At 41.4% G+C, this 19,153-nt stretch overlaps 1 protein-coding gene across 1 annotated transcript in view; it reads right to left on the bottom strand.

Annotated features, from left to right (window-relative positions):
- Window positions 1-19,153, bottom strand: part of LOC126263383 (neuronal acetylcholine receptor subunit alpha-7) — a 316,056-nt gene that overhangs the window by 188,029 nt on the left and 108,874 nt on the right. The window lies entirely within an intron of this gene.

Genomic DNA, 19,153 nt, shown 5'->3' with positions numbered 1-19,153 from the left:
GTCCTTAGGTTAGTTAGGTTTAAGTAGTTCTAGGGGACTGATGACCGTAGATATTAAGTCCCATAGTGCTCAGAGCCATTTTATAGTAAAAGAACAGGGGAAAATATACAATATGTGCAAGAACCAAGAGAGAACAATAAGGGGTGGAGAAAAAGAACGAAGTGCTCGGATTAAAATGGGATGTAGTCTTTCGTCCCTACTGTTCAGTCTATACATCGAAGAAACAACTATGGAAATAAAAGAAAGTTTCAGAAATGGAATTAAAATTCAAAGTGAAAGGCTATCAATGATAAGATTCGCTGGTGACATTTTCAATCCTGAGTAAAAGTGAATAAGAAATACAGGGTCTGCTGAATGGAATGAACAGTTTAATGAATACAGAACATGGGTTGAGAGTAAACCGAACAAAGACGAAAATAATGAGAAATAGCAGAAATGTGAACAGTGAAACACTAATCGCCAAGTAGATGAAGTTAAAGAATTCTTCCACTAGCTAGCAAAATAACTCGTGATGGCGGAAGCAAGGAGGACATCGAAAGCTGACTAGCAGTGCCCAAAGAGAATTCCTGTCCAAGAGAAGTCTACTGGTGTCGAAGATTGTCCTTAATTTGAGGAAGAAATTTCTGAGAATGTACGTTTGGAGCACAGCATTGTATTGTAGTGAAACATGGACTGTGGGAAAAGCGGAGAAGAAGATAGTCGAAGCATTTGAGACTTGATGCTACAGATGAATATTGAAAATTAGGTGGACTGATAGTGTAAGGAATGAGGAGGTTCTCCAGGGATTCCGCGAAGAAAGGAGTATGACAAGAAGAAGGGACAGGAAGGTCGGACATCTGTTAAGCCATCATAAAATAACTTCCATGGTGCTAAAGGGAGCTGTAGAGGGTAAAACTATAGAGGAAGACAGAGATTGGAATACACCTAGCAGATAAACAAGGACGTAGGTGGCAAGTGCTGCTCTGAGATAAAGAGGTTGACACAGGAGAGGAATTCGTGGCGGGCCGCATCAAACCACTTAGAAGACTGACAAAAAAAAAAAAAAAAGCGCTTTCAGTTCCTCGTGAACCAATATATTGGAATCATACACTAAGATTCAGTTTTCCGCGGGAAAGACATCTTACTTACATTCCTTTTCACTTCAAAGACAGATATATAATCGTGAACTTCTATTTGTTTTGTGTAATCACGCTTCGAAGAAAGAGAACTAGTTTAGGAGGGTGGGAACATAAATCGTGGCAACAATTTACTCACAACCGATACAAAAGAGTTACATGTTTGCACCTGTTACTGTCCTTCAAAGTAGTCACCAGCGTTGTGTAGAACCCGCTGCCAACGATGTGGAAGGCGTAATGTACCGTTAGTAGAGCCTGCTCTGTCTGTCGAATCTCTGGAACAGTTCTGAAGCGAATGCCACGAATTGGTTCCTTCATCTCCGGAATCAGATCAAAATCACAAGGACTTAAGTACATTACTTCCCAGTCCCATCGACCGAACAGAGCAACCACAGCTTGCACTGTATGCGCCCGCGCATTATCGTGCAAAATGATGGGTGTATTGGCAGAAAGTGTAGCCGCTTCTTTCGAAAAGTTGGTCGCAGGTGATGCTCCAAAAACATGCAGTTCTTCAGAGACGCTAGGACGACCTGCCCGATGCACGTCTGCCGCAGTTTGCCGACCTTCGTTGAAGGCTAACGTGCCACTGTTCTGTACGACAATGCCGATTCCCCGCACGCCTCTTGAAGACCTTGATGACACTGTCGTGCTGTACGACCTCTGGCACATTCAGTCTTGATACAACTTCGTTGTTCCTGTTTCGAAAACATAGTGACACCGTTACGTTAGACCACTCGCTCACAAGTGACTGTGTTTCTCTCGATGTGCGCACGCCGATGACGTGGGACGGTCGAGTGCATTTGCTCGGAGGTAAGGTAGGTATGTCAACGTGTGCTATCAGCGACAATAGTAGATTCCATTGCATAGTGTCTCCACAGCAGTATTGCCACTATTTAAGTTCCAACCAAAGTATGATCATTTCAATAAACGTACGACATTTACTCTGTTCACTGCCACCGCCTACCATCATGGTTTACGTGGTCTGAAGATGGGCACATTCTGACCGAAACCGGTTACCATTACAAATAAATATTTTATCTCAGCCAAGACTCTTATTAGTCCATTTTTAAAGTATTTTAACTAGACCACTGATTTTCTCCGCGAGAAATATTCTCAAAATGTACTGACAGTTTTCATTGTCTACTGGGGCTTTACTTCTTTGCGCCGCTACCGGGAAGAGCAACTTAAGTTTCTTTGGAACATTACTCATCACACAAAATGTTGATGCAGAATTACTGATGTAACACTGATGTTAACGGAATATCGAGTGCTGCCAAGTTCTCTGTAAGCAGATAATATTGTTGGAAAAGGTTCAAAAATGGTTAAAGTGGCTCTGAGCACTATGGGACTTAACTTCTGAGGTCATCAATCCTCTAGAACTTAGAACTACTTAAACCTAACTAACCTAAGGACATCACAACCATCCATGCCCGAGGCAGGATTCGAACCTGCGACCGTAGCGGTCGCGCGGTTCCAGAGTGTAGCGCCTAGAACCGCTCGGCCACGCAAGGCGGTTGCTGAAAAAGGGGAAGACACATTTCATATTGTGTTACATAGTTGTTGTGGTAACAATGAATGGAATTGTATCACTTGGTTGCCGGGGTAGGTGATGCGCAGAACAAGTACAAACTTGGAAACCTTCTGACGTGGTGCACGCTATATTCGTGGTGCTGTACTTTACTTTTGCTTCCTGTTATAGGGCGGCAACGGAGAAAGGTGATCTGTATGTAGTAGTATAATAGTTAAACAGGATCCTTTGTGCCATCAAACACCTCCCAAATATGAGGAGCTACCATCATACACTGATGCGTCAAAACATTACGGCAACTACCTACCGCGGTGAAGAATCACGTCCGGTGATGTTGCGTACACGTGACACTGCTTGGAAAGCATTTAAACGGAGCAGAGACGAGTGGGGAAACATTCTACGGACCATACGGGCCACAACTAGGGGAAATATACTGATAAAGCGACTTTGACGGACTGTTGTGTACAGGCGCTTCGGAACGAGTATCGCCGAAACAGCGAAGCTGCTCGAACAATGAAACCACGAGTAGCGACAATGTATTGCACGTCCAAGTCTCATCAAAGAACGTGGAGGTCAGATCTGTGACCACTCAGGGGGCAGATATAAAGACAGAGCTCAATTTTGCTGCAGGAACAGGTATTTCGAAGCTCACCGTTCAGCGTACGTTGTTGAACTCAGATCTTCGCAGCACTACGTGTTTCTACGTTGATCAACGACATCGTCATTTACAACTGCTGTGGGCACGGGGTCATAGAGACTGGGCCATGAATTTTTGGAAACGTATTACTCGGTCGGATGAGACACGTATCTTATAACATCAGGTAGCCGGTCCTGTCTCGATACGGCGACATCCAGAGAGTAGCTCCTCGAAACATATATTGCGTCACGAATAGAGGCCGTTGGGGACAGCCTCGTGCTGTGGGGGACATTACCTGAGCTTTTATGGGACCAGTCGTAGTAATCAATTGCACCATGGTGGCGGCGGACTACGTGAACATTACTTCATTCTTGATGTCTTGTCTGATGGCGATGCCATCCTCTACCTGGATAACTGCTGGTGTCGTTGGGCCAGAATAGAACTTCAGTGGTTTGAGGAACATTACAGTGAACTCATTTTGTCCGTTGACCACTAAATTCGTCTGATCTGAACTCGGCAGAACTCATCAGGGACGCTATCTGGCACTAGCTCTCAGTCAACAAGCCACAGGCTTTTTATTGACTTAAACTGTGTGTCTTTTGCGAAGACTTATGGTGTCACATAACTCCGGAAGCCTATCAAGGACTTACCAGATTGATGCCACACAGAACCGCTGATACAGTGCTTGCCAAAGGCGGCCCAGTTCCCTATTAAGGAGGTGGTCATTATGTTGTGGTTCATCAACGGATGTTGATTACTTGGAACCAACTCCGAGAAGTAAAAGGCACGAAAATGATATGCAACTTAGTACATCGCAGGTAGACGAGCATCCTTACCCTCCACAAGTTGTCATTAGTTTATGATGAGTGTATTTTGTGGATACAGTTTACTCAATTTCACGCCGAGCAACTATCGTCCAAATGACTTTACAGGCTATTCACCGTCCCCAAATCGGCTGACATACAACATTTTCTTCTCATCACTTGTGACGATACCTTAATAATGTCAAGACAGTTAACAAATATTTCCATAATTATTTGTAAACCGAAATATTAAGGCTAGTGTAAGACGAAAGTGACAGTAATACGAGTAGCTCGGGCACCATAAAAGAGAAAACGAAATTTAAAAAAATGCTGTTTTCTGTATTAATAATTACAATTCACACTGAAAACAATGAACGGAGAAAGCCTAACAGTACACTGCCCAGTCACCTGTCAAAAGCCTAAATGACTACCTTTTGTAGCGCGAGACGTGTTGGAGGAGAGTCAATGGGGTTGTGGAAGGTACTGCAAGGGATATGGAGCCATGCCGAGTCCATTGCCGTGGCCAGCTGTGCTATTTTTCTCGTTTGAGAAACCCAGGCGCAAACAGCCCGATCGAAGAGGATACACAGATTCTCGATTGCATTTAAATCTGGTGAGTCTGATGGCTTCTCGTAACGCTCTTCGAATCACGAGCTGCCTGCTGTGTGACACGTGCATTCTGCCGCTGAAGGTGCCTTCGTGTCAACGGAAAACAAACTGCAGGTAGGGGTGTCCAGTGTGCCTTCCAGAATGACGAGATCACCCAGGAAATACCGCAAAAAAATTCCCCAGACCATAACGCTATCTCCTGGTTGCAGAATGTTTCACGCTGTACACTACAGGCCGGCCAGGGTGGCCGAGCGGCTCTAGGCGCTACAGTCTGGAACCGGGCGACCGCTACGGTCGAAGGTTCGAATGCTGCCTCGGGCATGGATGTGTGTGATGTCCTTAGGTTAGTTAGGTTTAAGTAGTTCTAAGTTCTAGGGGACTGATGACCTCAGATGTTGTCCCATAGTGCTCAGAGCCATTTGAACCATTTTTTGTACACTACAATGGAGCATAGAGCATGATACATCTGAAATGGAAACTGTCGCCTCTCAGGAGACGTCTAGTTGCGATAATGGCGTTCAAATTCTAGGCTTCGTCGCCGACGAACAACAGTCAGCATGGATCTATGAAACAGGCGCCTGCCGCGGAGGCTCATACGCACCTCCGTTCGCTGAACAGTCGTTGAGGAGACACTGTTGGTAGCCGCTTAGTTCATCTGTTCGGTCAGCTGATCAAAAGTTGCACGTCTATTCGCCTGTACACATCTTCTAAACCGTCGTTCGCCACTTTTATGGCCTGTGGTGCACCACGGTTGCCTTGTCTCTGGTTTTGAACAGGGCCACTTTGCCGTGCGTTACATACTTTAACGACGTCGGCACGCCCTCGGCCCAAAGGGAATGATCAGGCATTTTTGGACATCAGATAATTCACTCCGTTTGCGCATTACCACGACTACTGCACTGTTTCTCGCGTCCCCTGGCGAACTTTATATAACCTCCACGGCTAGTGCTGCCATCTGCTGTTAGCGGATGGTTATTGCACATTGACATTGAACAGAGGCGGTGGTCATATTTATGTGACTGATTATGTAGAATATGAAATGGTCAAATACACAACTTCTGTGATGGGTAAAAAAAGTTCTGACAAATGGTGAACAATCAATGACATTCTCTGTTTAGTCAGATTTTTTATGAAGAGTATTTCAGGGAGAAAAAGACATGATTTAAAATGTGTTCGTATCTACCATTCCGAAAATATTATGCGAATGTGTGCTTTATTTTCAACTGTTTCCGAGCTGCTGCTGTTTAAGTAGTATATAAACAGATCGTCACTTGCTGCATTTTATTTTCTTTACCTTCCTACGCAATGCATAAAAAAATGGCAAACTGAAGCTGAAATCGGTTGTTTGCCCAAGTTTTAATTATAACATCTCTGGTGAGTCTATGCCGGCGACAGCTTAGAGTGCCGACTGGTCTTTGTCCAAATAAGAATAGTTACGCCGGCCGTGGGGCCGAGCGGTTCTAGGCACTTCAGTGTGGAACCGCGCGACCGCTACGGTCGCAGGTTCGAATCCTGCCTCGAGCATGGGTGTATGTGATGTCCTTAGGTTAGTTAGGTTTAAGTAGTTCTAAGTTCTAGGGGACTGATGACCTCAGCAGTTAAGTCCCATAGTGCTCAGAGCCATTTGAAGAATATTTACAATCTGTAAATACTACAAAGCACAACAGAATTATTTTTTGCTTCATAATTGGTACCGTTCTTCCTGCTCAATTAAACGATGTTAATGGTACAAATGCACAAGGATACTATATGAACGCCGATACTTCGGCCAGTGTCACTGGTCCTTTGAAACAGACTGCGCTGGGGACCGGCTTCCTTCAGTGGTCATGCTTTTTTCACGTCAACAAGCACGATCCCGCTCATTTGTAAAGACTAAGTATTCAGTCAACTAATTCTAATTCCTGTTTTACTCAGTTCCGTTTAGCAACGCATGACTTGAAAATTTACTGAAGTTTATTTCCATGCATGCGTGGATGAACAGATATTGTTGACGATGGGCCGTAGTCCGAAATCACTCCGAAATAAATTCACTGAATGCGTTAACTTGGCTTCAGCTTGTTACGTAAAGATTTGCTACCTTTCGGTGACAAAGTGACAAGCGGAAGTTTTGGTCGATCCGGGAGGCACGCGTGGACAGCCTAATGTTAAGGCGACCACTCGCGATAAGCGATAAATCCGAGTACGAGTCCCGGTCCGGAACAAATTTTCTTACGCCACAACAACAACTTCCACCCTTCTCATTCCTGACAGTTGCAAATAGCTGTAACGCGAGGGTAAGAGAGCAGTTTCAGCATGTGTTTATACGAAGTTTTCCCCTCGTAGTGAATCACACTATCACTTAGCGTGGATCTGTTTCGTTTTGAAACACTGTATAAAGGGTGGTCCATTGCTAGTGACCGGGCCAAATATCTCACGAAATAAGCATTAAAACAAAAAACTACAAAGAACGAAACTCGTCTAGCTCGAAGGGGGAAACCAAATGGCGCTATGGTTTGCCCGCTATATGGCGCTGCCATAGGTCAAACGGATACCAATTGCGTTTTTTTTTTAAATAGGAACCCCCATTTTTATTACATATTCGTGTAGTACGTAAAGAAATGTGAATGTTTTAGTTGGACCACTTTTTTCGCTTTGTGATAGAAGGCGCTGTAATAGTCACAAACGTATAAGTACGTTGTACCACGTAACATTCCGCCAGTGCGAACGGTATTTGCTCCATGATACATTACCCGTGTTAAAATCGACCGTTTACCAATTGCGGAAAAGGTCGATATCGTGTTGATGTATGGCTATTGTGATCAAAATGCCCAACGGGCGTGTGCTATGTATGCTGCTCGGTATCCTGGACTAAATCATCCAAGTGTCCGAACCATTCGCCGGATAGTTACGTTATTTAAGGAAACAGGAAGTGTTCAGCCGCATGTGAAATGTCAACCACGACCTGCAACAATGATGATGCCCAAGTAGGTGTTTTAGCTGCTGTCACGTCTAATCCGCACATCAGTAGCAGACAAACTGCGCGAGAATCGGGAATCTCAAAAACGTCGGTGTTGAGAATGCTACATCAACATCTATTGCACCCGTACCATATTTCTATGCACCAGGAATTCCATTGCGACGACTTTGAACGTCGTGTACAGTTCTGCCACTGGCATCAAGAGAATCACGGGACGATGACAGATTTTTTACACGCGTTCTATTTAGCGACGAAGCGTCATTCACCAACAGCGGTAGCGTAAACCGGCATAATTTGCACTATTGGGCAACGGAAAATCCACGATGGCTGCGACAAGTGGAATATCACTGACCTTGGCGGGTTAATGTATGGGGCGGCATTATGGGAGGAAGGATAATTGGCCCCCATTTTATCGATGGCAATCTAAAATGTGCAATGTATGCTGATTTCCTACGTAATGTTCTACCGATGTTACTACAAGATGTTTCACTGCATGACAGAATGGCGATGTACTTCCAACATGTGGATGTCCGGCATATAGCTCACATGCGGTTGAAGCGATATTGAATAGCATATTTCATAACAGGTGGATTCGTCGTCAAAGCACCATACCATGGCCCGCACGTTCACCGGATCTGACGTCCCCGGATTTCTTTCTGTGGGGAAAGTTGAAGGATATTTGCTATCGTGATCCACCGACAACGCCTGACAACATGCGACAGCGCATTGTCAATGCATGTGCGAATATTACGGAAAGCAAACTACTCGCTCTTGAGAGGAATGTCGTTACACGTATTGCCAAGTGCATTGAGATTGATAGACATCATTTTGAGCGTTTATTGTATTAATATGGTATTTACAGGTAATCACGCTGCAACACCATGCGTTCTGAGAAATCGTGAGTTCACAAAGGTACATGTATCACATTGGAACAACCGAAATAAAATGTCCAAACGTACCTACGTTCTGTATTTTAATTTAAAAATCCTACCTGTTACCAACTGTTCGTCTAAAATTGTGAGCCATATGTTTGTGACTATTACAGTGCCATCTATCACAAAGCGAAAAAAGTGGTCCAACTAAAACGATCATATTTCTTTATGTACTACACGAATATGTAATAAAAATGGGGGTTCCTATTTTAAAAAAACGCAGTTGATATCCGTTTGACCTGGGGCAGCGCCATGTAGCGGGGCAACCATAGCGCCATCTGGTTTCCCCCTTCGAGGTAGACAAGTTTCGGAGTTTGTAGTTTTTTTTCCTTTGACGCTTATTTCGTGAGATATTTGGCCCTGTCACGATCGGTGGATCACCTTGTATAAGAATGGGAATGGCCAATCACTGTATATCTTAAAGGACATTCCGAAATACAGAAAAAATAAACAAATTTATCTATAGAATAGTTAGAAGCATTCTAAAGTAGAATATTAAAAGAAACGAAAATATGATATCCTGATGTTATTGTAGGCCAGGTTATGTCACCTCTGATTGGAGCATGCCTAGTAGAGCACCGTGATGTTCATATCAACCCTCAGGTTAGTAACTTTCGTGCTTCATTAGCAAGTACTAATCGCAGAATAAATTTTTATAGCCGAAATCACGTTGAAAACTGTCATTTACTGACCAGTTTCCACAGGTAAGATTGTCATCCTCAGGTCTTTAAAAACTTTTTTGTTTGTACGTCATGTTTCTTTGTGCGTTCATTACTCATACCATATTAACAAATTTAGTGAACAGTGTATTGAAAATTCCACAAAGGTTTGTCAAGACTTGACATCACTAATGAATGCACAATGGAACATGACGTACAGCCAAAAAGTTTTTAAACATCTGAAGGTGACAGTCTTACCTGTCGAAACCGGTGTCAATAAAGAACAGTTTAGAAAGCGATCTTGGTTTTAAAAAATGCCTTAAAGTACATACAGGTCGCTCCTTCTCATTTCTCATTATTATAAACTTCAAACTATTCACAGAACCTGAAGTTGACGAAGAGTCTTCAGAGGACCGTAGGACTTACAATATGGATTAGTGACGAATCACATTCTTGTCTCTCATGCTTCAAGTACACTAAAGTATTACCAATGAGATTTGCATGTAGATACATACTCAAACTACTGTACACTGCAGGGCGGAGGGTGAATTATACTTTTATTTGCCACTTCCCATCCTCATCTATTCTTGTGTGCAGCGAGGCAAAAACGACCTTCCGTAGGTGCCCTAATGCTACACTAATGTATGGCGTTTCACGGCCCATTATGGTTCTAGCAATGCGTCTTTGAATTCATTCTCTGGTTACTTTCAGACCTACGCACTCCATACGCTGGATTTCAACAGAACAGGTAGCACAAGATTCTTATACGCGAGTATATTAATAGATACACTCAATTGCAGTGTTATCCCATCAAATATAGGTCTTCTATTGGACTTCCCTACTATTGGTTTATCGTTTTCGCTCCATTTATATCACTTTGTAGTATTACCACCACGTGTTGAAACTATGGAAGACGCTCGAGAAGCTTACCAGTAATCTTACAATCAGATTCTATCAGGTTCTTTGTCTTGCTGATAGGTGTTATTTAGCATTTAGAGAGCACTACTTTCAGTACAACAAGTGGAAACGGTGTTTATTTTGTTGGTCATTTCTCATAATCATACACTGACAAGAGAGCTGGCAGTGTTGCTAAACGTATCTAATAAACAAGTTATAAATTAGAAGTGTATAAGACTTTCTAGGGGGTACAACTATGTTACTTTCATTTCTGTTGAACATCCGCTGTTCTGTGAAGCATACTCGGTTCTTCTGCTCCAGTATTCTTAGAGCCAGTTGCATACGAGTATTTGTGAAGCTGCTTCGTAAGATCGTACAATGAGTATTAGTCAACGTGGTTCGACGCCTTTGAGAAATGTATGACAAAGAACCACGCCTGTTCACGCGTATATTCCATGGGTAAAACATGTGACTTGTCTTTCGCGCGAGTGCTGATTCCCGTAACCACACTGATTCTTTGAGACAAGATCCTTCCCTTACAGGAACGTCGTAAGTAGGAGCTTAGAATATGATCTAGGCACCTGCAACATACGAACATTTCGGCTGTTGGTCAGTAATTCTCTATACCCATTATTTAAATTTTTCTGTAAACCGACGTCACCTGCGCCCATTCCTAGCTGAGTGGACCTGTCTCATAGGAGAGATTAGCGATAAATATGAAACAGTACAGGTAAAGTACCAGCGGTACCGTATACGAAGTGTTCCTAGTCGACTCTGTACAAATTAAAGCCACCGCAGAATACTACCGAACGTCGGGATTTTTGAGTATTGTGGACTGTACGGTGCCTCTGAATTGCTCTGCGAATGAAGAGTCTGAATCTGAATCTAGTACCATCTAGGGCGGTTACTAATGAATATACAGGTATGCAGGCAATTTAATTTTGGATCTCTCTATACCTAGTAGTTACTACAAACGCTCTTTCTCCTGGAGAATGTAGTCTGCCTTTCAGATAAACATTTCACTAAATATCAGAAACTTATTTCCTTTATACCACGGGTTTCAACTCACAGTAACTCGTAGTCGTATTATATGACGGGGCCTGCCTTCTTGGAGAATGGTAAGTTTCGAGAATTAACTACGATCATTTCGTTAGTTGACGAAAAGTATTTTAATATTATCGCCATTCATATTTGATCTCAAAGTCATTTTAATAAGTGGATTCTGAGATTGTATGTTTTTGTTTATGGATATCGGAGTTTCGCCTAACCTAAAGTACAGTCATTTGTATTCCAAAGTTACTGTGCCGAATTATTAATGGTAACTGCAGCAGCTGTATGTGGATAAGTAACGCAGAGTCTAGCCCTTAAGAAAGTATGTGTTATTTGGGTAAAGATAGGATACTTACGTGGTATTTACTTACCTACAATCTGCTCCTAATGACCCTTAAAGGACCAGCACTTTTCCTGTATTTACTGCTTTCTGAACATGTGTTGGTTACCAGTAGTTAAGCAGTCGGGTTGCATCAGAATTTTTACTGCTACTTTGATGTAACACCATGGAACAGCCGAGCTAACTTCATTTACGTCTGTAGCGGTTCCAGTTTTGGTCCTCTGTTGTAGCTGTATCTCAACATACTGAACTCAAATTTAGAAGGAAGATGAACTACAAGTTACTATACTACCATAATTCTCCACATATGTCTGATGGTAATAAGAGCGGGATGAAATATTGGACTAAACAAATTTTAAATGGTTCCGTTAATTTAATTCCGCACCATTCTAGCCCTTTCCACATACAGTAGCTAAAAATATATTTCTGCATCTCTAATGACATCAGTATTGACTGGACATCAAAATTTATCCTTTCTTTCCTTGAATGTTAAGAAAACTTTGGTTATGAACATGTTAAGCTAGGTCCAATCGTGCCTGTAATATATATTATTCGAATACGCAGAAATCTTTAACCAGTAACTTCAATTACGAATCCACGACACATTTCTGACTCTTATACTTCCATCATCAGGCCTATTCTATTCAAATTTATTTTAATATCAATGTTGATTTGTGGGTATACGTTTTTCTGGGTTGTAGCGACCACTAAAAACATTGTCAGAGGGTGCACACCACATCGAGCACATGAAATTAAGCATTATGATACATTAGCATTACGTGAATAGATGACTGATGCGTAATACTCTAACCTGCGTCGTTGAGTCATAAATAAAGTGACTGGTTATATATTTTTATGTATTTTGGTTCACCATAAATTGGTATATAATACAGAAAAGTGAATTTAGCTCCATACGGAGTACGTCTAGGGGATAATTTTGACAATTGGATAACGCACCTCATAGTGCTCTACAACTGAGGAGGTCGTTGAGGAATAACTGTCAACAGCATTACCCTAAGTCATTTTACATATGTCGAGTTCATAGAGATATAACCTATCAACGGACACACGAAGTACCACACTATTTCAAAGACAATGTTGTTTCTAGTTCTCTACAATTATTACTCTACACTTTCGACTGTGTTCATTGTACAGTCATCCAGTTTAGAGGGTGAGCAACCGTCAGCATGCGTGTAAGAATAACTTTTCGCTGAAATAAGAGTATTTAGAAACTCCGAAAAATGTGTATTTATAATCATGCGATGAAGCAAAATGAGAACATTACGTAAATGGTTAATTGGTTGTCATATTATTAGTCATGCACTATGTCTAAGACTAGTTGATCTATTGAGTAAGAGCCAAAGGAATCATATAATTTAATGTATAAGATTCTACCAAATGTTTGTAATAATCGGACGATACAGAAAGAAATACTATAAAGAAAAATGTTAAACCTTAGAAAGTGAACTATTACGTGCAGAATGGATAAATGTATTTTCTACCTAAGTAGTACCTATTGTCTGAATGATATGGATAATCATGCGTCAGCGTTTGCAATTCAAGTTCTCCACATTTTCTGTCAACTGAATCACTTAAAATGCATGTTACTGGTATGAGCAAGGATTTTGAAACTCGTGGACTAATTGAACGTTGACTTCACTTTCATTTCTGAAATAAAGATGTTCCTCTTTTGGAAAACAATTTCACGGTCAAGAGATTTGAGTGGAAACACTGTAAATTGCAATCGCTGTGCTCAGATGCCACTACGGGATAGTACGAAAATGCATAGGCGTCAACTGCAACTCAGATCTGCCCATATCGGTAGTTTGACTGGCTGCCGCCTCTTAACCTAAACCAGATATCCCCGACGTCTACCAAAACATCAGCTGGAGGCCTCTTTCAATAATGACATTCGAGAAATTATTGGGGAAACTATATCATTCCTCTAATATAGACCAATGTTGCTAAACAACGTACCGTTTCTTTGTTGCGGAATATACTGTAATTGAGCTGTGACCTCTCGCAGGCTAAGTCACTGTACTATATACAATGAATTTAAGTTTTCATTTTATTTCAGACATATCTAAGCAAGTGGTCTACACCGAATATCTGTACATCAATTTCAGTATTTTTGCTAAACACGTGACAGTGTGAAAATAACTAATTTTTCAATCTATTTCCGGTCCTTTCTAAGTGAACTTTCTTTACGATGACCAGACTGAATCTCTATAATCTTACTTTCAATTTTTTCCGCCAAATATGTGACAACTTTCCGTGCATTGCGTTGCTTGTGTCTGATTATATGCTCGATATTAATGAAAATTTCACCTACCATTTGTAAGCAAAAATTGTTATAAGATTTTTTTATGACAAAATGAAAGTCTGCGGCAGCAAATAGTCATGATCTAAAATCAGTGGTTCCCAACCCTTTCGAAAATGTTACCCTTCATCGAGTTTACATGTCAAAAATACCTACAGTAAAATTTTTTGTTTAAAGTGTTTTGTAGATGTTTTATTAAACTGAAAAGTAATAGGTCACGGAGACCGTTGATACTGCTTGTCTCTGACGCTCTATTCTTATATTTTCTTTACTTTTGGTTAATTCACATCGGTCGAAAATACGCTTTAATATCAATAAGTCGTGGAGAATTGTAACGTTACTTTTAAGGCTATTTCGAATAATAATGTATCAAATCTATTGCTGAAACTTTGTCATTTCCGTTTTATCAAGGCGTACTGTCAGTGTGTTGATATCACAGAGTTCAAGAAATTCTTATTTGTCTCAGATTTCACGAACTGAAGATATTCTTTAACTCATTGAAAATGGTCTTAATAGCCACACATTTATTTGTCGATTTATCCGAATCAGCAAAACAGTTAGTGGCAAATGCTGGCTTATTACACTTGTGAAAGAGTAACTTTTGTTGCTCGTGTGAAGTATCATTGTCAGTTCGTGGGAACAGTGAAACGTCTTAAACTACAGGCTTTCGTTGGTAAAGGCCAAATTTGCCAATAATACGAACAACCGTAACTTGTTTTGTTAAAATATTCCCCATATTTCGATACCATCCGAGATGAAGCATGCTTATTTCACGAAAGAAATCAATACGGTAGGCTGGTTTGGAAAAAAAGAAAAAAGAAAAAATCGTGCACCTTCATTTCGCTCGTTCGTCGAACTAACAACTGGCTGGTAAAACATTAAGAAACAAGCGAACTAGTAGCTGTTTCGAACCACAGAACACTCTGAGCCAAGCAACTGCCCATTGTATATGTTCCCTGACTATACGCAAACTTCGAATAACGTTGTTCATTGACTCGTTTCAACAGTTCTGCCTTCCTTTTCATCTCATCACAGTCAGATACTCGTTTCTGCAAATTTTTATGTATAAATATTACAGTGTATCGATACAGTAACAGTAGACATGACTGTTTCAAATCGTTTCGTTTACTAATTTGCTGTGACGAATGTCTCGCTTTCGATCTCCGGTCAACCCTTGGATTGTTATCGTCACTTATTATTTCTTTTGCTTCTGGCAATATTTGTTATGTGAAACAAGCCAAATTTTATCTTTGTTTGGAGTGACTCTATGATTGGTCAAGTGGAAGGCAACGGCAACAACATCTGTACTACAGCTACATACGCAATCCGCATGTACATGGCGGAAGGCACCTTGTACAATTGCTCGTCATCTCCCTATCATGTTCGACTCGTAACTCGAGCGACCGCGCTAGGCTGTGCGGTGGTTAGCACGCTTTACTCGCATTCTGGAGTACGACGGTTCAGATGCCCGTCCGGCCATCTATATTTAGATCTTTCGCGATTTTTCGCTCCAAAGCAATTACCTTGATGGTTCCTTTGAAAAAGAGACTGTCATTCCTCACCATTTCGTAATCTAGCTTGTGTTCCGTCTCTAGTGACCGCACTATCGATGGGACGCGAAACTATAATCTTCCACCGTCCTTTCGTATGGAGCATCCATAAGAGACCTGATTTCTCATATCCTGTCTTCAGGGCTATTACGCGAGATGTAAGTTGGTGGCAGTATTAATTGTTCTTCAGTCTATCACATATGCCAGATTCCCGTTGAGCATTTCCATAATATTCGCTGGCAGATAGAACACATTTATTTACTTTTAGTCATCAGTCTTTTGATTGGTTTGATGCGGCCTGGCAACCTCTTCATTTCAGAGTAGCACTTGCAACCTACGACCTCAATTATTTGCTGGATGTATTCCAATCTCTGTCTTCCTCTACAGTCTTTGCTTTCTACAGTTCCCACTAGTACCACGGAAGGCATTCCCTCATGTCTTAACAGAATTCCTGTCTTCCTGTCGCTTCTCCTTGTCAGTGTTTTCCACATATCCCTTTCCTCTCTGATTCTGCGCTGAACCCCCTCATTCCTTACCTTATCAGTCCACTTAATTTTCAACATTCATCGGTAGCATCACATCTCAAATCCTTCAATTTTCTTCTTTTCCGGTTTTCCAATAGTCCATGTTTCTCTATCACACAAGCTGAGCTCCAATCGTACATTCTCATAAATTTCTTCCTCAAATTAAGGCGTTTGTTGGTTACTAGTAGACTTCTAATGGTCAGGAATCCCCTTTTCCCGGTACTAGTCTGCTTTTGATGTCCTCCTTGCTCCGTCCGTCATTGGATATTTTGCTACCTAGGTAGTAGAATTTCTTAACTACATCTACTTCGTGACTATCAGTCCCGATGTTGAGTTTATCGCTGCTCTCATTTCTGCTACTTCTCATTACTTTCGTATCCCTGCGATTTACTCTCAATCCATATTCTGTACTCATTAGACCGTTCATTCCATCCAGCAGATCATGTAATTCTTCTTCACTTTCACTGCGGATAGCAATGTCGTCAGCAAATCTTATCATTCATACTCTTTCACCTTGAATTTTAATTCCACTTCTGAAACTTTCTTTTATTTTCATCATTGCTTCTTCGATGTACAGATCGAGCAGTAGGGGCGAAACACTACATCCGTTATTTACACGTTCTTTAATCTGAACACTTCGTTCTTGGTCGCCCACACTTACTATTCCCTCTTGGCTTTTGTACATACTGTGTATTACCCGTCTCTCCCTATAGCTTACGCCTATTTTTCTCAGAATTTCGAATATCTTCAAACATTTTATATTGTCGAGCTCTATTTCCAGGTCGACAGATCCTATGAACGCGTCTTGATTTTTCTTTAGTCTTGCTTCCAATATCAACCGCAAGGTCAGAATTGCCTCTCTGTTGCCTTTACCTTTCCTGAAGCCAAACTGATCGTCATCTAACACATCCTCAATTTTCTTTTCCGTTCATCTGTATATTATCCTCGTCAGCAACTTGGATACATGAAAGGTTAAGCTGATTGTGCGATAATTCTCGCACTTGTCAGATCTTGCAGTCTTCGGTATTGTAGATGATATTTTTCAGAAAGTGAGATGGTATGTCTTCAGACTCACACATTCTACACACCAACCTGAATTGTTGTTTTGTTGCCACTACCTACCGGTAAAAAATCTAGCAACACTCCTCTGAATTGCTTCGGCGTCTTCCTTTAATCCGAGATTTGGAGTTCGCAAACAACCGAGCAGCATTCAAGGACAGGCCGCACATGTCTTCTATATGCGATCTGCCTTATAGGTGGTGTAGTATATCCTAGAATTCTTCTAATAACCCGAACTCGAACATTTACCTTCCCTACAACCAGCCTTGCGTACTTGCTCGTTGCATTTCATGTCTCTTTGCAACGTTACGTCTACATGTTTAATCGAAGTGACTGCGTCAAGCAGCCCGCCACACTCTATTCGAACACCGTACTTTTCTTTTTACTGATTGGATTAACTTACATTTCTCCGCAATTAAGAACATGCTGCTATTCATCACACTAAATAGAAATTCTATATCCTTTTACGATCACTTAATGACGACATTTTCCCTTGCACTGCAGTGACATCGGCAAAGTCACCTCCTCCGATAGGATGACGTGTAGTTGTGTTCAGAACAAGCTTCGAGCTGATGAGAGATTTACCTGAGTGATCTATAATACATCCCTTTTGGTTTATTCCCTGTAGGAAATTTCATTTTACCTATTTGCCAGTGTGTAACTACCCATTAGGTTGAGAACCACTGCCCTATATTAGCACCGACGACGAGAAGAAAGAATTCAGTACGCAATAATCGTTTAAGTTACCAGCAGACACAATGAATACTTATTTTGCCTGTGGGAAAGGAATTGAAATATTAGATAATTAATTAAAAAATTACTATGTGCCGTACTCTAAACTCCCTCTAGCAACTATATATGATGAGATGTTCTGCTCTTCAAGATCTTCTTGATGACATTTAGCTGTAGCGACCGAAATAGCGCATACAGTCTGTACCTTTCCTATTGGTGCTACATCACTGCCTTGTCGAAGATCCAGTCAGATTAAGAGGCGACCTCCAGGGCTTTCTTGCTCCATGCAAAATGGTGGTGCAAACCGCGGTTTCCCCTCCTGATGGTTCAATTGCGCCAGAAACTGAACGATGGCCAGCTGATCTGAATATATACCTGAATTGTGCACTGCCTTGGAACCTACTGCCTGCAAAGCTAAGCTCTCGTGTCAGCGGAAGCAGTGCTGTTAGTTACGTTCTGCTCCGATCGCACACTGAACGATTAATGTAAGCAAGCCAGTCGGCGTACGGGGCTCGTTCTGCATGATATTAAGCATGAGATTCAGGCACTGAAGCGGCCGTGGCGTATGCACCGTGCCTTTTATCTACTCATCAACTGTCGTCGTGGACTGCAGTGCTGTTTCTCGACTGGCCCGAATACTTGGCTGAGCCAGCTTCCCGTAATTTCGCAATGACAACGTGCAGTAATCAACTAAACTGGATACTTGTCTACTGTTCAGAATGCGCCGTGTGTATCTACTCTATTGCTTAGGCATTCGATTAGGAACTCACTACTTAAAAGACAATTTACTCAAGATTTTTTTTTCTGATTAGTGTTCCTTACCTTACACTTGCTTCTTTATATTTTATTTGCCTGCATGTTTGTCATTTTCGAAATGTGCTACCTCAAATTCACTTTGAAATTCGGTATCTTCTATACATGATCAGTATCCTATCACAGACTTCTGTGACGACATTGTCGAATGCTTTGAAAGACACTTATAAAGCTTTCTCGAAGGCAGTCTGTTTACATCAGGTGACATTAATTTAGACGAACCAGGCAATCTAGTCTTCGTCTCTCTCAGTCTCGATGACATTTCAACTTTATGCACTTGTTATCTATTTTTAACATTAATCGGTATAGTCACTAATTTTTATTGATCTTTAAGGCTCCTTGAAGCAGACAATAAGGAAAATAAGTCCCAACAAAAAGAAGACAATAATTTTCGGTTACCGGTGCATTATTAGATGATTCGTAATTGGTTATCTAGAGCAATATTCACGGTGTCTTATGAAAAGAAAGAGTTACTCACACAATGACACAATTCTTTCCTTTCACTTTCAAGCCGCGGCTTAAGTTAGTCAAACTTCTGTACATAATTTAGAGAGAAGAGTATTTGATTGAGGCGGTAAGGACTGTCTGTTGCAGTTTTCGTGCACCAGGGACGCGGAGACTAGATTGCC

The sequence above is a fragment of the Schistocerca nitens genome, chromosome 6, assembly GCF_023898315.1.
Source record: "Schistocerca nitens isolate TAMUIC-IGC-003100 chromosome 6, iqSchNite1.1, whole genome shotgun sequence".
NCBI classification, from domain to species: domain Eukaryota; kingdom Metazoa; phylum Arthropoda; class Insecta; order Orthoptera; family Acrididae; genus Schistocerca; species Schistocerca nitens.
Note: the sequence above shows the minus strand (reverse complement) of the source record. Positions and strands in the feature narration are given on the sequence as shown.